Source organism: Arachis stenosperma, chromosome 6 (assembly GCF_014773155.1).
Source record: "Arachis stenosperma cultivar V10309 chromosome 6, arast.V10309.gnm1.PFL2, whole genome shotgun sequence".
Classification (NCBI taxonomy): Eukaryota; Viridiplantae; Streptophyta; class Magnoliopsida; order Fabales; family Fabaceae; genus Arachis; species Arachis stenosperma.
In genome coordinates this window covers 74069596-74090593 of record NC_080382.1, presented here as the reverse complement: position 1 = coordinate 74090593, position 20998 = coordinate 74069596, and the positions used below count along the sequence as shown (strand labels likewise).

General features: G+C 39.8%; 1 non-coding gene across 1 annotated transcript; it reads right to left on the bottom strand.

The window, feature by feature from the left end:
- Positions 1–17749: 17749 nt before the first annotated feature.
- On the bottom strand, positions 17750–17857 carry LOC130937353 (small nucleolar RNA R71). Its single transcript, XR_009068574.1, has one exon. It is a non-coding gene; the product is annotated as a small nucleolar RNA R71 (small nucleolar RNA).
- Positions 17858–20998: the final 3141 nt, after the last annotated feature.

Genomic DNA, 20998 nt, shown 5'->3' with positions numbered 1-20998 from the left:
CAAACTATGTGTGGACACAACTCCGTTCAACTTAACCAGCAAGTGTACTAGGTCATCCAAGTAATACCTTACGTGAGTAAGGGTCGATCCCACAGAGATTGTTGGTATGAAGCAAGCTATGGTCACCTTGTAAATCTCAGTTAGGCAGATTCAATGGTTATGGGTTTCAAAAATTAATAATAAATAGAAAATAAAAAGGGATAGAAATACTTATGTAAATCAATAGTGGGAATTTCAGATAGGCGTATGGAGATGCTGTGCTCCTCTTGTATTTCTACTTTCTTATTGCTTTCATCCAATCCTTCTTACTCCTTTCCATGGCAAGCTGTATGTAGGGCATCACTATCATCAATGGCTACTTTTAATCCTCTCGGGAAAATGGTCCTATGCGCTGTCACTGCACGGCTAATCGTCTGGAGGCATCACCCTTGTTGATAGCTACATCCCATCCTCTCAGTGAAAATGGTCCAAATGCTCTGTCACAGCACGGCTAATCATCTGTCGGTTCTCAATCAGGTTGGAGTAGAATCCCTTGATTCTTTTGCGTTTGTCACTAACGCCCAGCCTTCAGGAGTTTGAAACTCGTCACAGTCATTCAATACCGGAATCCTACTCGGAATACCACAGACAAGGTTAAACTTTCTGGATTCCCGGGATCCTACTCTGAATACCACAGACAAGGTTAGACTTTCCGGATCCCCATGAATGCGCCATCTATCTAGCTTATACCACGAAGATTCTGTTGGGGAATCTAAGAGATATGCGCCCAGCCTAAAGTAGAACGGAAGTGGTTGTCAGTCACGCGCGTTCATAGGTGAGAATGATGATGAGTGTCACGGATCATCACATTCATCAAAGTGTTGTGCAACGTATATCTTGGAATAAGACTAAAAGAGAATTGAATAGAAAGTAATAGTAATTGTATTGAAACTTGAGGTACAGTAGAGCTCCACACCCTTAATCTATGGTGTGCAGAAACTCCACCGTTGAAAATACATAAGTGAAAGGTTCAGGCATGGCCGAATCGCCAGCCCCCTCAATGATCAAAAGACCGAATGATCAAAGACTAAACAGTCAAAAGATTAAACTGTCAAAAGATGTCTAATACAATAGTAAATTATCCTATTTATACTAGACTAGCTACTAGGGTTTACATGAGTAAGTAATTGATGCATAAATCCACTTCCGGGGCCCACTTGGTGTATTCTTGGGCTGAGCTTGATCTATCCACGAGCTGAGGCTTCTCTTGGAGTTGAACTTCAAGTTATAACATGTTTTGGGCATTCAACTCTGGATCATGACGTGTTTCTGGCGTTTAACTCCAGATAGCAGCATGTACTTGGCGTTCAACACCAATTTACGTCGTCAATTTCCGAATAAAGTATGGACTATTATATATTGCTGGAAAGCCCTGGATGTCTACTTTCCAACGCCGTTGAGAACGCGCCATTTGGAATTCTGTAGCTCCAGAAAATTCATTTTGAGTGCAGGGAGGTCAGATTCCAACAACATCAGCAGTCCTTTTGTCAGCCTTTTTCAGAGTTTTGCTCAAGTCTCTCAATTTTAGCCAGAAATTACCTGAAATCACAGAAAAACACACAAACTCATAGTAAAGTCCAGAAATGTGAATTTAACATAAAAACTAATGAAAACATCCCTAAAAGTAGCTTGAACTTACTAAAAACTACCTAAAAGCAATGCCAAAAAGCGTATAAATTATCCGCTCATCACAACACCAAACTTAAATTGTTGCTTGTCCCCAAGCAACCGAAAATCAAATAGGATAAAAAGAAGAGAATATACTATAAATTCCAAAATATCAATGAATATTAATTATAATTAGATGAGCGGGACTTGTAGCTTTTTCCTTCTGAACAGTTTTGGCATCTCACTTTTTCCTTTGAAGTTTAGAATGATTGGCTTCTCTAGGAACTTAGAATTTTGGATAGTGTTATTGACTTTTCTAGTTAAGCATGTTGATTCTTGAACACAGCTACTAATGAGTCTTGGCCGTGGCCCTAAGCATTTTGTTTTCCAGTATTACCACCGGATACATAAATGCCACAGACACATAACTGGGTGAACCTTTTCAGATTGTGACCCAGCTTTGCTAGAGTCCCCAGTTAGTGGTGTCCAGAGCTCTTAAGCACACTCTTTTTGCTTTGGATCACGACTTTAACCACTTAGTCTCAAGCTTTTCACTTGGACCTTCATGACACAAGCACATGGTTAGGGACAGCTTGATTTAGCCGCTTAGGCCTGGATTTTATTTCCTTGGGCCCTCCTATCCATTGATGCTCAAAGCCTTGGATCCTTTTTACCCTTGCCTTTTGGTTTTAAGGGCTATTGGCTTTTTCTGCTTGCTTTTTCTTTTTCTTTCTATTATTTTCTTTCGCCATTTTTTTTTCGCAAGCTTTTGCTATTCACTGCTTTTTCTTGCTTCAATAATCAATTTCATGATTTTTTAGATCATCAATAACATTTTTCTTTGTTCATCATTCTTTCAAGAGCCAACAGTTTTAACATTCATAAACAACAAGATCAAAAATATGCACTGTTCAAGCATTCATTCAGAAAACAAAAAGTATTGTCACCACATCAATATAATTAAATTAAATTCAAGGACAATTTTCGAAATTTATGTACTTCTTGTTCTTTTGAATTAAAACATTTTTCATTTAAGAGAGGTGAAGGATTAATGGATTTTATTCATAGCTTTAAGACATGGTTACTACATACTAATGATCATGAAGTAGAGACACAAAATATAGATAAACATAACATAGAAACCGAAAAACAGAAAGAAATAAGAACAAGGAATGAATCCACCTTAGTGGCATCTTCTTCTTGAAGGACCAACAATGTCCTTAAGCTCTTCTATGTCCCTTTCTTGCCTTTGTTGCTCCTCCCTCATTGCTCTTTGATCTTCTCTTATTTCTTGGAGAATGATGGAGTGCTCATGATGTTCCACCCTTAATTGTTCCACATTGTGGCTCAAATCTTCTAAGGAAGTGTTGAGTTGTTCCCAATAGTTGTTGGGAGAAAAGTGCATCCCTTGAGGCATCTCAGGGATTTCTTGATGATGAGCTTCCTCATGCATCTCTTGAGAACTGTGGAGGGTCTCTCTTGCTTGCTCCATCTTCTTCTTGGTGATGGGCTTATCTTCTTCAATGGAGATGTCTCCTTCTATGATAACTCCAGCTGAGTAACATAGATGGCAAATAAGGTGAGGAAAAGCTAGCCTTGCCATGGTGGAGGGCTTGTCGGCTATTTTGTAGATTTCATTGGAGATGACCTCATGAACTTCTACTTTCTCTCCAATCATGATGCTATAAATCATGATGGCCCGATCCACAGTAACTTCAGATCGGTTGCTAGTGGGAATGATGGAGCGTTGAATAAACTCCAACCATCCCCTAGCTATAGGCTTGAGGTCCAGTCTTCTTAGTTGGACTGGCTTGCCTTTGGAGTCTCTCTTCCATTGAGCTCCTTCCACACATATGTCCATAAGGACTTGGTCCAACCTTTGATTAAAGTTGACCCTTCTAGTGTAGGGGCGTTCATCTTCTTGCATCATGGGCAAGTGGAACGCCAACCTCACATTCTCCGGACTAAAATCTAAGTATTTCCCCCGAACCATTGTGAGATAATTCTTTGGACTCAGGTTCATACTTTGATCATGGTTCCTAGTGATCCATGCATTGGCATAGAACTCTTGAACCATTAAGATTCTAACTTGTTGCATGGGGTTGGTTAGGACTTCCCAACCTCTTCTTCGGATTTCATGTCGGATTTCCAGATACTCATTTTTCTTGAGCTTGAAAGGTACCTCAGGGATCACCTTCTTATTTGCCACAACATCATAGAAGTGGTCTTGATGGCTCTTGGAGATGAATCTTTCCATCTCCCATGACTCGGAGGTGGAAGCTTTTGTCTTCCCTTTTCCTTTTCTAGAGGATTCTCTGGCCTTAGGTGCCATTGATGGTAATGGAAAAACAAAAATCTTATGCTTTTACCACACCAAACTTAAAATATTGCTCGTCCTCGAGCAAGAGAAGAAAGAAGAGAAGAGAAGAAGAAGAGAATATGGAGGAGAAGGGGAAGTGTAGGTTCGGCCAAAGTATGGAAGAGGGGGTTGTGTTGTGTGAAAATGAAGTAGAATGGAAGGGTATATATAGGGAAAGGGGAGAGTGTAGGTTCGGCCATTTAGGGTGGGATTGGGTGGGAAAATGTTTTTGAATTTTGAAGGTAGGTGGGGTTTCTGGGGAAGAGTGGATGGATGTGAGTGGTGAAGGGGGTAGTTGGGAAGAGAGATTGAGGTGATTGGTGAAGGGTTTTTGGGAAGTGTGACATGGGGAAGAGTGAAAATAGGATTAGGAGGTAAGGTGGGAATATAGTAGGTGGGGTTTATGGGGAAGAGTGGATGGATGTGAGTGGTGAAGGGGGTAGTTGGGAAGAGATATTGAGGTGATTGGTGAAGGGTTTTTGGGAAGTGTGACATGGGGAAGAGTGAAAATAGGATTAAGAGGTAAGGTGGGAATATAGTAGGTGGGGATCCTGTGGGGTCCACAGATCCTGAGGTGATCCTGTGGGGTCCACAGATCCTGAGGTGTCAAGGAATTCCATCCCTGTACCAAATAGGCATGTAAAATGCCTTTGCACACCATTCTGGCGTTTAAACGCCGAGTGGTGCAAGTTCTGGGCGTTCAACGCCCATGTAAAGCATGTTTCTGGCGTTGAACGCCAGTTTCAGGCTTGTTACTGGCGTTCAGCGCCAGCTTTTCTTCTAGGCACATTCCTGGCGTTCAAACGCCAGAATGTTGCTTGTTTCTGGCATTCAGCGCCAGATTCATGCTCTGTTCTGGCGTTGAACGCCAGCCAGATGCTCCTTACTGGCGTTGAACGGCAGCCTGTGCTTCTTCTAGGGTGTGATTTTTCTTCTGCTGTTTTTGATTCTGTTTTTAATTTTTATATTTTTTTAGTGACTCCACATGATCATGTACCTAATAAAATACAAAATAACAATAGAATAAAATAAAAATAAATAAAATTGGGTTGCCTCCCAACAAGCGCTTCTTTAATGTCAATAGCTTGACAGTGGCTCTCATAGAGCCACAAGGTGATCAGGTCAATGTTGTATAGTCCCAACACCAAACTTAGAGTTTGGATATGGGGTCTTAACACCAAATTTAGAGTTTGACTGTGGGGGCTCTTCTTGACTCTGAACTGAGAGAAGCTCTTCATGCTTACTCTCTTTTGTCACAGAGGGATGGCCATGTGCCTTAAACACAAGGTAGTCCCCATTCAATTGAAGGACTAATTCACCTCTGTTGACATCTATCACAGCTCCTGCTGTGGCTAGGAAAGGTCTTCCAAGGATGATGCAATCATCCTCTTCCCTCCTAGTGTCTAAGATTATGAAATCAGCAGGGATGTAAAGGCCTTCAACCTTTACTAGCACGTCCTTTACTAATCCTTAAGCTTGTCTCAATGACTTGTCTGCCAATTGTAATGAGAACAGGGCAGGTTGTACCTCAATGATCCCCAGCTTCTCCATTACAGAGAGTGGCATAAGATTTATCCCTGACCCCAGATCACACAGAGCTTTTGCAAAGGTCATGGTGCCTATGGTACAAGGTATCAAAAACTTGCCAGGATCTTGTTTCTTTTGAGGTAAAATTTGCTAAATCCAGGTATCCAGTTCACTAATGAGCAAAGGAGGTTCACTTTCCCAAGTCTTATTACCAAACAACTTGGCATTCAGCTTCATGATAGCTCCTAAATATTGAGCAACTTGCTCTCCAGTCACATCTTCATCCTCTTCAGAGGAAGAATAGTCTTCAAAGCTCATGAATGGCAGAAGGAGATTTAATGGAATCTCTATTGTCTCTATATGAGCATCAGATTCCCTTGGATCCTTAATAGGAAACTCCTTCTTGCTTGAGGGACGTCCCAGGAGGTCTTCCTCACTAGGATTTTCGTCCTCCTCCTCCCTTGTGCATTCGGCCATATTGATTTTATCAATGGCCTTGCACTCTCCTTTTGGATTCTCTTCTGTATTGCTTGGGAGAATACTGGGAGGAGTTTCAATGACTTTCTTACTCAGTTGGCCTACTTGTGCCTCCAGATTTCTGATGGAGGATCTTGTTTCACTCATGAAACTGAAAGTGGCCTTTGACATATCAGAGACTAGATTGGCTAAATTAGAAGTGTTTTGTTCAGAATTCTCTGTCTGTTGCTGAGAAGATGATAGGAAAGGCTTGCTATTGCTCAGCCTATTGCGTCCACCATTGTTAAAGCCTTGTTGAGGCTTTTGTTGATCCTTCCATGAGAAATTTGGATGATTTTTCCAAGATGAGTTATAGGTGTTTCTATAAGGTTCACCCATGTAATTAACCTCTGCCATGGCAGGGTTCTCAGGATCATAAGCTTCTTCAGAAGCTGCCTCTTTAGTACTGTTGGATGCATGTTGCCATCCATTCAGATTTTGAGAGATCATGTTGACCTGTTGAGTCAACACTTTGTTCTGAGCCAATATGGCATTCAGAGCATCAATTTCAAGAACTCCTTTCTTCTGAGGTATCTCATTATTCATGGAATTCCTCTCAGAAATGTACATGAATTGGTTGTTTGCAACCATATCAATGAGTTCTTGAGCCTCTTCAGGCATTTTCTTTAGGTGAATAGATCCACCTGCTGAATGGTCCAATGACATTTTCGAAAATTCAGATAGACCATAATAGAATATATCTAATATGGTCCATTCTGAAAACATGTCAGATGGACATCTTTTGGTCAGCTGCTTGTATCTTTCCCAAGCTTCATAGAGGGATTCACCATCTTTTTGTTTGAAGGTTTGAACATCCACTCTCAGCTTGCTCAGCTTTTGAGGAGGAAAGAATTTATCCAAGAAGGCAGTGACCAGCTTATCCCAGGAGTCCAGGCTATCCTTGGGTTGTGAATCCAACCATATTCTAGCTCTGTCTCTTACAGCAAAAGGGAAAAGCATGAGTCTGTAGACTTCAGGATCAACTCCATTCGTCTTTACAGTCTCACAGATCTGCAAGAACTCAGTTAAAAACTGATAAGGATCTTCAGATGGAAGTCCATAAAACTTACAGTTTTGTTGCATTAAGGCAACTAGCTGAGGTTTCAGCTCAAAGTTGTTGGCTCCAATGGCAGGAATAGAGATGCTTCTTCCATCAAACATGGACGTTGGCTTTGTGAAGTCACCAAGCATTCTCCTTGCATTATTATTATTTTCGGCTGCCATCTCCTTCTCTTGTTCTAATGTTTCTGAAAGGTTACCTTTAGATTGTTGTAACTTAGCTTCTCTTAATTTTCTCTTCAGGGTCCTTTCAGGTTCTGGATCAATTTCAACAAGAGTGCCTTTATCCTTGTTCCTGCTCATATGAAAGAGAAGAAAACAAAAAAAGAAAGAAGAATCCTCTATGTCGCAGTATAGAGATTCCTTTATGTTAGTAGAAGAAGAAAGGGGAGAAGAGTGAAGAAGAATGGTTCGGATTTTTAGATGAAAAGAGGTGAAGAGAAGTGTTAGTAAATAAATTAAATAGAATAAGAAAAGAGAGGGAGAATTTCGAAAATAATTTTGAAAAAGGAGTTAGTAATTTTCGAAAATTAAATATAAGATATAATTAAAATTAAAATTTAGAACAAAAAGAATTTTTGAAAAAAGAGGTGAGATATTTTCGAAAATTAGAGAGGGAAAAGTAGTTAGGTGGTTTTGAAAAAGATAAGAAACAAACAAAAAGTTAGTTAGTTGATTGAAAAAGATTTGAAATCAAAATTTAAAAAGATAAGAAGATAAGAAGTTAGATAAGATATTTTGAAATCAAATTTTGAAAAAGATAAAATTTTTGAAAAAGATATGATAAAAGATAAAAAGATTTAATTAAAAAATTTGAAATTACTTACTTCACAAACAAGAAATTACAAGATAAGATTCTAGAACTTAAAGATTGAACCTTTCTTAACAAAAAAGTAACAAACTTCGAATTTTTGAATCAATCACATTAATTGTTAGGGAATTTTCGAAAATATGATATAAAGATAAGAAAAAGATTTTGAAAATAATTTGAAAAAGATTTTTGAAATTTTCGAAAAACAGAAGAAAAAAATGAAAAAGATATAATTTTTGAAAAAGATTTTGAAAAGATAAGATTTTTAAAATTGAAAATTTGACTTGACTTGTAAGAAACAACTAATTTTGAAAAATTTTTTTGGCTAAGTCAACTCAAATTTTCAAAAATTATGAGAAAAATAAGGAAAAGATATTTTTTTTGATGTTTGAATATTTTAATTTTGAGATAGAAAAACACAATTATGACCCAAAACATAAAAATTTTGGATCAAAACACATGATGCATGCAAGAACACTATGAATGTCAAGATGAACACCAAGAACACTTTGAAGATCATGATGAACATCAAGAACATAATTTTGAAAAATTTTTGATGCAAAGAAAACATGCAAGACACCAAACTTAGAAATCTTTAATGCATGGACTCTAACAAACGAAAAATGCACATGAAAAACAACAGACAACACAAAATAAGAAAACGTCAAGATCAAACAAGAGGATTTATCAAGAACAACTTGAAGATCATGAAGAACACTATGAATGCATGGAATTTTCGAAAAATGCAAGAAAAATTTTTTAAAGCATGCAATTGACACCAAACTTAAAAGTTGACTCAAGACTCAAACAAGAAACACAAAATATTTTTGGTTTTAACGATTTTTTTAATTTTTTTTTTAGATTTTTATTAATTTTTTCGAAAATAAAGTTTGGAGAAACGAAAAATAAAAGAAAAATTTTGAAAAAGATTTTTGAAAAGAAAATTTCCTAATCTGAGCAACAAGATGAACCGTTAGTTGTCCAAACTCGAACAATCCCCGGCAACGGCGCCAAAAACATGGTGGACGAAATTGTGATTCCTTTGTTATTGTATTTTGTAAAATTCATTGCTTTTTCAACTATATATGGACACAACTCCGTTCAACTTAACCAGCAAGTGTACTGGGTCATCCAAGTAATACCTTACGTGAGTAAGGGTCGATCCCACAGAGATTGTTGGTATGAAGCAAGCTATGGTCACCTTGTAAATCTCAGTTAGGCAGATTCAATGGTTATGGGTTTCGAAAATTAATAATAAATAGAAAATAAAAAGGGATATAAATACTTATGTAAATCAATAGTGGGAATTTCAGATAGGCGTATGGAGATGCTGTGCTCCTCTTGTATTTCTACTTTCTTATTGCTTTCATCCAATCCTTCTTACTCCTTTCCATGGCAAGCTGTATGTAGGGCATCACCATCATCAATGGCTACTTTTAATCCTCTCAGGAAAATGGTCCTATGCGCTGTTACTGCACGGCTAATCGTCTGGAGGCATCACCCTTGTTGATAGCTACATCCCATCCTCTCAGTGAAAATGGTCCAAATGCTCTGTCACAGCACGGCTAATCATCTGTCGGTTCTCAATCAGGTTGGAGTAGAATCCCTTGATTCTTTTGCTTTTGTCACTAACGCCCAGCCTTCAGGAGTTTGAAACTCGTCACAGTCATTCAATACCGGAATCCTACTCGGAATACCACAGACAAGGTTAAACTTTCCGGATTCCCGGGATCCTACTCGGAATACCACAGACAAGGTTAGACTTTTTGGATCCCCATGAATGCCGCCATCTATCTAGCTTATACCACGAAGATTCTGTTGGGGAATCTAAGAGATATGCGCCCGGCCTAAAGTAGAACGGAAGTGGTTGTCAGTCACGCGCGTTCATAGGTGAGAATGATGATGAGTGTCACGGATCATCACATTCATCAAAGTGTTGTGCAACGTATATCTTGGAATAAGACTAAAAGAGAATTGAATAGAAAGTAATAGTAATTGTATTGACACTTGAGGTACAGCAGAGCTCCACACCCTTAATCTATGGTGTGCAGAAACTCCACCGTTGAAAATACATAAGTGAAAGGTTCAGGCCAGCCCCCTCAATGATCAAAAGACCGAATGATCAAAGACTAAACAGTCAAAAGATTAAACTGTCAAAAGATGTCTAATACAATAGTAAATTATCCTATTTATACTAGACTAGCTACTAGGGTTTACATGAGTAAGTAATTGATGCATAAATCCACTTCCGGGGCCCACTTGGTGTATGCTTGGGCTGAGCTTGATCTATCCATGAGCTGAGGCTTCTCTTGGAGTTGAACTCCAAGTTATAACGTGTTTTGGGCGTTCAACTCCGGATCATGACATGTTTCTGGCGTTTAACTCCAGGCAGCAGCATGTACTTGACGTTCAACGCCAATTTACGTCGTCAATTTCCGAATAAAGTATAGACTATTATATATTGCTGGAAAGCCCTGGATGTCTACTTTCCAACGCCGTTGAGAGCGCGCCATTTGGAGTTATGTAGCTCCAGAAAATCGATTTTGAGTGCAGGGAAGTCAGATTCCAACAGCATCAGCAGTCCTTTTGTCAGCCTTTTTCAGAGTTTTGCTCAAGTCCCTCAATTTCAGCCAGAAATTATCTGAAATCACAGAAAAACACACAAACTCATAGTAAAGTCTAGAAATGTGAATTTAACATAAAAACTAATGAAAACATCCCTAAAAGTAGCTTGAACTTACTAAAAACTACCTAAAAACAATGCCAAAAAGCGTATAAATTATCCGCTCATCAGCTTGTCATTCGTTACTCAGCTTTGAATTTTGTTTTGTTTCCCATATGCTTGAATAAAAGAGAAATGTTTGAATTAGAAAGTAAATATCCAATGTTGCATAAGTTAGAATGGAAGTTGGTGGTGGTATGTGTTTGATTCAATTGTTAGTTCATAGAATAATTGCTGCATAATGATATGTTACTTGAAGCTTAAGCTAGTTTGCTGCTATTATCCTTCAATTAATGAAAGTCCCTTGAAAATAAAATAAAACAGAAAGAAAAGGAAGAAGAAAAAGCCAATGTGGCATGAAAAATAAAGAATAAGGCTGGGCACCAATAGTTTGGACCCTATGACACATGCCTGTGGTAAGTGTTCTTGTATTAGGATATGCTTGGACAAGTAAATTCTAAGGGGTATTTCAAAACCTGGCCACTTAGATCAACTGATTTGGGATGGCCAATTGAAAGTCCATAATAAAGAGCAACCTAGTTATAAAGCATTTAGTTATCCAAAGAGATGTTGGGCATCAATGATCCTAGGAAGAAAAAGGTGAGCCATGTGTCTGTGGTGAAGAAATGTTGAGTGAAATTAAGCCAAAGGCCACTGCAATATTTGCCACCAAGCCTTCAATAAATAATAAGTTCTCTAATGCAAAAGAAAGAAGAAAAAGCTAGCAAGGAAAATAAACAAAAAGTAAGGTATTGTAGCAGCAACCTTGGTGAACCCTTTAGGAGACATTGTTTGTTTTGACAGCAAGTAATAAATGAACTACTATTGATCTGCATAAAACCCCATAAACCAAGTTCAACTATATGCTTAATAAGGATATGCATGCTTCTATATTTCATTCTATCTTCTCTTATGTTTAGTGCTTGCTTGGGGACAAGCAAGATTTAAGTTTGGTGTTGTGATGACAAGTCATCATATGCCTATTTTGCAAGCTAATTTCACTTGTTTCACTAGTTTTTATGCACTTTCTTGCACTATAAGTAAGTAATTTAGAGTGGAAATGCATGTTTTATTTGAATCAAACAACCACCATTTAATTGATGCTAAATCATGAGGTTTAAGCTAAATTTAATTGATTTTTAATTGATTTATAAACCTTGTGAATTTAGTGATACTTTGATTGGTTGTTTTTATTATTTGTAGGTGAAGAAAAGAAGAAAAGAAGGAAGCATGGATTAAGAAGTGTGGCCAAAGGAAGAAAATAGTGTGGCAAAAGAAGAAGAAGTGTGGCGCAACATTGAAGGAGGAAGCCACATTGCTCTCCCCAAGAGCACACTGCTCTCCAAGGGAGCACAACAATGAACCAAGCATGCAAGGCTTCACTGCCCTGTCCTCCTTGAGAGCGGAGCACAATTCTAGGCCAAGAAACAAGGGAAGGGAAAATTCTGCCCTGCCCTCCTCAAGAGTAATTTCGGGCTCCTCTTGAAGAAAATCCAAGAAAAATCAACTCCAAGTGCCACCCATGGGTTTCGAACCCAAGCACATGGAGGGAAGGAAGTAGCGCCACTCACAAGGAAAAATGAGCCACACTTGGCGAAAATGTCATCCCCAAGTTTCGAACCTAAGGCACCTCCACTCCTTGCATGCGCCACCTTTATTTCCTTCACGAAGAAAAAGAGCCAGCATGCCTTCCCAAGGTTTCAAACTTGGGACCTCACCCAAGAACAAGGAAAGCTTTGCGCTGCCCACAAGGAGGGCAGAGCAGCATTCCTTGGCGCAAATGAGGCGCGCCTGACACGGCCAGGAGCTTGGGCGCGCGCATGATTGACACGGGCAGGGAGGCAAGGCACGCACCATGACACCACTGCCCTGCTCTCCACAAGGGCAGGGCAATCCCCTGGTGCCCCTCCCACACTTGGCGCGCTAATTGGATCCCCATGCAATGCTTCACTGCTCTGCTCCACAAGAGCAGAGCAGCCTCCTGGGAGCAACATGTGCTGAAACTCACTAAAAAAATCCAATTTAATTCAATTCTTCACCCATCTTTCAAGCCCACTCAAAATTCTTAGATCAAAAATAGAAAATGTATAAACAGGTGTTAGTTAGGATTAGAACGAACGCTTTTTCTCTTTTAGTTACTGGGAACTTTTACTTTTTACCTTCACTTCCATTTTTAATTCCTGAGTCAACTTGAAAGCTGATTTTTTCATTTTTTTTGTTTTTGGCAATAGCTTGAGAATTGGAGGAGAGAATTCACTTCTTCTTCCTCTGATCTTTTTGTTTTCTTTACTGGGCTTTGTTTGAGTCTTGAGTATGAAGAATTGAGGAACTTTTGTCTCAATCTCCATTTAAGATCTCTTTAATTTTCTTACTGCATAATTGAGTTAAATTCAATTTCCTTTACTGCTTCAATCTTCACTTTCTCTTTAATTGCTTTGTGAACTTGGATCTAGGAAGGCAATTGAGATCTAGACTCTGCTATCTAGTCTCTGGAGTCCTGAGATCTAATTTTCTTTTTGGTTCTTCTGCTGAACAACTGCTTCAATAACATTTTCACTTTCTGTTTGAACTCTAGTTACTTTCAATTCATCTCTTGCTTGGTTAATTGTTGAAATTTAATATCCCTTGCTTAAATTCTGAATTCCTAGTCCTCAAATCCCTTTTCAATTCAAGCAATTTATATTTGTTGCACTTTAAGTTACCGCAATTTACATTTCTTGCACTTTAAGTTTCAGTCATTTAATTTCTTGTTCTTTAAGATTCAGTACCTTTACTTTCAATTCTCTTTAATTTCTGCAATTCATCCCTCTCCCTTTACATTTCCTGCCATTTACTTTCTGTTGGATACAAAATCACTCAAATCAATCTTTGTTTGCTTGACTAAATCATCCACTAAACTAAAATCACTCAATCCTTCAATCCCTGTGGGATCGACCTCACTCCCGTGAGTTTTATTACTTGATGCGACCCGGTAGACTTGCCGGTGAGTTTTGTGTTGGATCGTTTTCCACACATCAATGTTAATACAATCGTTTATGACACAGTGTTAGTGTGTTAATGTTCTTCTCACGCGTGCGCGTCACCCACGCACACGTGTGACTTGTCAATTTTTCAATCTCACGCGTACGCGTTGCCGCCAATATTTTCAAGCTTCAATTCATGAATTTGTCAAAGATGTTAGTGTGCTAAATTGAAGTAACGTTAGCACACTAACGTTAGCACCATTTCTTGTGTAGTAACGTTGGTGAGCCAACTTTGGGCCACCAATGTTGCTTGTCACCTTTGCAACATTAGTGGGCAACGTTAGTGAGCGAACTTTGGCCACTAATGTTGCTTCCCTTCTCCTTGGCAACGTTGATGGGCAATGTTAGTGAGCCAACTTGGGCTACCAACGTTGCTTCCTCCTTCCTTGAGCCAATGTTGATGGACAAAGTTGGTGAGCCAACTTTGGCCACTGATGAGCGGATAATTTGTACGCTTTTTGGCATTGTTTTTAGTATGTTTTTAGTATATTTGGTTTAGTTTTTAGTATATTTTTATTAGTTTTTAGTTAAAATTCACTTTTCTGGACTTTACTATGAGTTTGTGTGTTTTTCTGTGATTTCAGGTATTTTCTGGCTGAAATTGAGGGACCTGAGCAAAAATCTGATTCAGAGACTGAAAAGGACTGTAGATGCTGTTGGATTCTGACCTCCCTGCACTCGAAGTAGATTTTCTGCAGCTACAGAAGCCCAATTGGCGCGCTCTCAACGGCGTTGGAAAGTAGACATCCTGGGCTTTCCAGCAATATATGATAGTTCATACTTTGCCCAAGATTTGATGGCCCAAACCGGCGTTCAAAGTCACCTTCAGAAATTCCAGCGTTAAACGCCGGAACTGGCACCAAAGTGGGAGTTAAACGCCCAAACCGGCACAAAAGCTGGCGTTTAACTCCAAGAAGAGTCTCTACACGAAAATGCTTCATTGCTCAGCCCAAGCACACACCAAGTGGGCCCGAAAGTGGATTTTTATGTCATTTACTCATCTTTGTAAACCTTAGGCTACTAGTTTTCTATAAATAGGACCTTTTACTATTGTATTTTCATCTTTTGATCATGTTTTTATGATTGAATCCTCTTTGGGAGGCTGGCCATTCGGCCATGCCTAGACCTTGTTCTTATGTATTTTCAACGGTGGAGTTTCTACACACCATAGATTAAGGTGTGGAGCTCTGCTGTACCTCGAAGTATTAATGCAATTACTATTGTTCTTCTATTCAATTCCGCTTGTTCTTGTTCTAAGATATCACTTGTTCTTCAACTTGATGAATGTGATGATCCGTGACACTCATCATCATTCTCACATATGAACGTGTGCCTGACAACCACCTCCGTTCTACCTTAGATTGGGTGAATATCTCTTGGATTCCTGATACACGATGCATGGTTGATCGCCTGACAACCGAGTGCTCGCCTGACAACCGAGCCAGCCATTCCATGAGATCAGAGTCTTCGTGGTATAGGCTAGAACTGATGGCGGCATTCAAGAGAATTCGGAAGGTCTAACCTTGTCTGTGGTATTCTGAGTAGGATTCAATGATTGAATGAATGTGACGTGCTTCAAACTCCTGAGGGCGGGGCGTTAGTGACAGACGCAAAAGAATCAATGGATTCTATTCCGGCCTGATCGAGAACCGACAGATGGATAGCCGTGCCGTGACAGGGTGCGTTGAACATTTCCACTGAGAGGATGGGAGGTAGCCACTGACAACGGTGAAACCCTTGCATAAGCTTGCCATGGAAAGGAGTAAGAAGGATTGGATGAAGACAGTAGGAAAGCAGAGAGACGGAAGGGACACAGCATCTTCATGCGCTTATCTGAAATTCCCACCAACGAATTACATAAGTATCTCTATCCTTATCTTTATGTTTCATTCATCATCTATACCCATTTGAGTCTGCCTGACTAAGATTTACAAGGTGACCATAGCTTGCTTCATACCAACAATCTCCGTGGGATCGACCCTTACTCGCGTAAGGTTTATTACTTGGACGACCCAGTGCACTTGCTGGTTAGTTGTGCGGAGTTGTGATGAAGAGTTGAGATTGCAATGAGCGTACCATGTTGATGGCGCCATTGATGATCACAATTTCGTGCACCAAGTTTTTGGCGCCGTTGCCGGGGATTGTTTCGTGTATGGACAACTGACGGTTCATCTTGTTGCTTAGATTAGGTATTTTTCAGAATTCTTAAGAATGAGTTCTAGAGTTTCATGATGATCTGTTGAAATCTGGCTGGCTGAGAAGCCATGTCTAATCTTATTGGACCGAGGTTTCAACTGATCATCACAAGAGCTTATTGATCTCTATCAATCTTGCTATTGGAGCAATGATCTGCTAAGGCTTGGCTGGCCATTGGCCATGTCTAGTGTTTTGGACCAAAGCTTTCTTTGAAAGCTTGGCTGCTGTGAAGCCATGTCTAATTCCTGGACCGGAGTCTTAGACTAGCATTGCAATGATTCCTGGAATCCAAATTAAGAATTCTGAAACCTTTATTTTCTATTTCCATATAATTTTCGAAAAATCCAAAAAAAAAAATTTCAAAATCATAAAAACCAAAAATATTTTATGTTTCTTGTTTGAGTCTAGTGTCTAATTTTAAGTTTGGTGTCTTGCATGCATTGTTTATTTGATCTTGGTTCTATTTTCAAGTCAATAGTACAGGGAACTGAAGATTCAGAACATGCAGCAGAGGAATTACACATAAAAAGCTGGGCGTTCAAAACGCCCAGTGAAGAAGGACAGACTGGCGTTTAAACGCCAGCCAGGGTACCTGGTTGGGCGTTTAACGCCCAAAAAGGTAGTGCATTGGGCGTTAAACGCCAGAATGTGCACCATTCTGGGCATTTAACGCCAGGATGGCACAAGGGGGAGGATTTTGTTTTCAAATCAATTTTTTTTCAAGTTTTCAAAGTTTTTCAAAATCAAATCTTTTTCAAATCATATCTTTTCAATCAAATGTTTTCAAAATCAATTTCTTTCCTTTTTCAAAGATACTTGCTATCAATTGATGATTTGATTCAACATTTCAAGTATGTTGCCTTTTCTGTTGAGAAAGGTTTAATGTTTGAATCATATCTTTTCTTGATAGCCGAGTTATTAATTTTTAAAATCAAATCTTTTTAAAATTGTTTTCAAATCATATCTTCTCAATCATATCCTTTTAATCACATCTTTTTCAAAACAGTTTTCAATCATATCTTTTTGATTTCTAATTTCAAAGTCTTTTCCAAAAATTACTTGATTTCTTTCCCACTCTTGATTTTCGAAAATCAATTAAAGTTTTTCAAAATTTTTTTTTTAAAAAAAAATCTTTTTAACTTAATTTTCGAAAAAGCTCTTCCCCTCTTCTCACATCCTTCTATTTATGGAGTATCACTCCTCCTCAATGCACAATTCGAACTCTATCTCACTAAGTTCGAATTCTTCTACCTCTTTCTTCTATTTTTCTTTTTCTCTGACACCTCAAGGAATCTCTATACTGTGACATAGAGGATTCCATAGTTTCTTGTTCTCTTCTCTTTCATATGAGCAGGAACAAAGACAAAGGCATTCTTGTTGAAGCTGACCCTGAACCTGAAAGGACTTTGAAGCGAAAGCTAAGAGAAGCTAAGGCACAACTCTCTGCAGAGGACCTAACAGAAATCTTCAAAGAAGAAGAACACATGGCAGCCGAAAACAACAACAATGCCAACAATGCAAGGAAGGTGCTTGGTGACTTTACTGCACCTACTCCCGACTTCTATGGGAGAAGCATCTCTATCCCTGCCATTGGAGCAAACAACTTTGAGCTTAAGCCTCAATTAGTTTCTCTAATGCAACAGAATTACAAGTTCCATGGACTTCCATTGGAAGATCCTCATCAGTTTTTGGCTGAGTTCTTGCAAATCTGTGACACTGTCAAGACTAATGGGGTTGACCCTGAGGTCTACAAACTTATGCTATTCCCTTTTGCTGTAAGAGACAGAGCTAGGACATAGTTGGACTCACAACCTAAAGAAAGCCTAGACTCATGGGAAAAGCTAGTCAATGCCTTCTTGGCAAAGTTCTTTCCACCTCAAAAATTGAGTAAGCTTAGAGTGGAAGTCCAAACCTTCAGACAGAAGGATGGAGAATCCCTCTATGAAGCTTGGGAAAGATACAAACAATTGATCAGAAAATGTCCTTCTGACATGCTTTCTGAATGGAGCATCATAGGTATTTTCTATGATGGTCTCTCTGAACTGTCCAAGATGTCTTTGGATAGCTCTGCTGGAGGATCTCTTCATTTGAAAAAGACGCCTATAGAAGCTCAAGAACTAATTGAAATGGTTGCAAATAACCAATTCATGTACACTTCTGAAAGGAATCCTGTGAACAATGGGACAAATCAGAAGAAAGGAGTTCTTGAGATTGATACTCTGAATGCCATTCTGGCTTAGAACAAGATATTGACTCAACAAGTCAATTTGATTTCTCAAAGTCTGTCTGGAATGCAAAATGCACCAAGCAGTACTAAGGATGCTTCATCTGAAGAAGAAGCCTATGATCCTGAGAACCATTCAATGGAAGAGGTGAATTACCTAGGAGAACCCTATGGAAACACCTATAATTCTTCATGGAGAAATCATCCAAATTTCTCATGGAAGGATCAACAGAGACCTCAACAAGGTTTCAACAACAATAATGGTGGAAGAAACAGGTTTAGCAATGGCAAGCCTTTTCCATCATCTTCTCAGCAACAGACAGAGAATTCTAAGCAGAACCACTCTGACTTAGCAACCATGGTCTCTAATCTAATCAAAACCACTCAAAGTTTCATGACTGAAACAAGGTCCTCCATTAGGAATTTGGAGGCACAAGTGGGACAGCTGAGTAAGAAAATTACTGAACTCCCTCCTAGTACTCTTCCAAGCAATACAGAAGAAAATCCAAAAGGAGAGTGCAAGGCCATCAACATGGCCAAATTTGGAGAGGAAGGAGAGGAAGTGAACGCCACTGAGGAAGACCTCAATGGGCGTGCACTAGCCTCCAATGAGTTCCCTAATGAGGAACCATGGGAATCTGAGGCTCAAAATGAGACCATAGAGATTCCATTGGACTTACTTCTGCCTTTCATGAGCTCTGATGAGTATTCCTCCTCTGAAGAGGATGAGTATGTCACTGAAGAGCAATTTGCTAAATACCTTGGAGCAATCATGAAGCTAAATAACAAGTTATTTGGAAATGAGACTTGGAAGAACGAACCTCCTTTGCTCACCAAAGAACTGGATGACTTGTCTAGGCAGAAATTACCTCAAAAGAGACAAGACCCTGGGAAGTTTTCACTACCTTGTACCATAGGCACCATGACCTTCAAGAAGGCCCTGTGTGACTTAGGGTCAAGTGTAAACCTCATGCCTCTCTCTGTAATGGAGAAGCTAGGGATCTTTGAGGTACAAGCTGCAAGAATCTCACTAGAGATGGCAGACAATTCAAGAAAACAAGCTTATGGACTTGTAGAGGATGTTCTGGTAAAGATTGAAGACCATTACATCCCTGCTGATTTCATAGTCCTAGAGACTGGGAAGTGCATGGATGAATCCATCATCCTTGGCAGACCCTTCCTTGCCACAGCAAAGGCTGTGATTGATGTTGATGAAGGTGAACTGATCATTCAAGTGAATGAAGAATCCTTTGTGTTTAAGGCTCAAGGATATCCCTCTGTCACCATGGAGAGGAAGCATGAAGAGCTTCTCTCAAATCAGAGTCAAACAGAGCCCCCACAGTCAAACTCTAAGTTTGGTGTTAGGAGGCCACAACCAAACTCTAAGTTTGGTGTTGAACCCCCACATTCAAACTCTAAGTTTGGTGTTGGGAGGTTCCAACATTGCTCTGAGAAAATGTGAGGCTCCATGAGAGCCCTCTGTCAAGCTACTGACACTAAAGAAGCGCTTGTTGGGAGGCAACCCAATGTTATATTTTACATATTTTCCTTTGTTATTTTATTTTATTTTGTAGGTTGATGATCATAAGAAGTCACAAAATCAATTGAAAAAGCAAAAACAGAATGAAAAATAGGAAGAAAAACAGCACACCCTGGAGGAAGAACTTACTGGCATTTAAACGCCAGTAAGGCTAGCAGGTGGGCGTTTAACGCCCAGTCTGGCACCATTCTGGGCGTTTAACGCCAGAAAGGGGCACCAGACTGGCGTTAAACGCCAGGAAAGGGCAAGAACCTAGCGTTAAACACCAGAAATGGACACCAGCCCGGCGTTTAACGCCAGAATTGGCTCAAAACGCATTTTTGCATGCCATTTGGTGCAGGGATGACTTTTCCTTGACACCTCAGGATCTGTGGACCCCACAGGATCCCCACTAACCCCACCACCCTCTCTCTTCTTCACCCATTCACCACTCACCTCAATACCTCTTCCCCAAAAATCCTTCACCTATCAAATCACATCTTTCTCTTCACCACTCACATCCATCCTTCATAAAACCCCACCTACCTCACCATTCAAATTCAAACCACTTTCCCTCCCAAACCCACCCATAATGGCCGAACCCTACCCCTCCCCTCACCCCTATATAAACCCTTCTTCACTCCTTCATTTTCACACACCCTGAACACTACTTCTTCCCCCTTTGGCCGAAACATAAGCCTCCTCCATCTCCACCATTTTCTTCTTCTTCTACTCTCTTCTTTCTTCTTTTGCTCGAGGACGAGCAAACCTTTTAAGTTTGGTGTGGTAAAAGCATTGCTTTTTGTTTTTCCATAACCATTTATGGCATCCAAGGCCGGAGAAACCTCTAGAAAGAGGAAAGGGAAGGCAAAAGCTTCTACCTCCGAGTCATGGGAGATGGAAAGATTCATCTCAAGGGTGCATCAAGACCACTTCTATGAAGTTGTGGCCTTGAAGAAGGTGATCCCCAAGGTCCCTTTTTCACTCAAAAAGAGTGAATATCCGGAGATCCGACATGAGATCCGAAGAAGAGGTTGGGAAGTTCTTACCAACCCCATTCAGCAAGTCGGAATCTTAATGGTTCAAAAGTTCTATGCCAATGCATGGATCACCAAGAACCATGATCAAAGTGTGAACTCGGATCCAAAGAATTGGCTTACTATGGTTCGGGGAAAATACTTGGATTTTAGTCCGGAAAATGTAAGGTTGGCATTCAACTTGCCTATGATGCAAGGAGATGAACATCCTTACACTAGAAGGGTCAACGTTGATCAAAGGTTGGACCAAGTCCTCACTGACATTTGTGAAGAGGGCGCCCAATGGAAGAGAAATTCAAGAGGGAAGCCGGTTCAACTAAGAAGGCATGACCTCAAGCCCGTGGCTAGAGGATGGTTG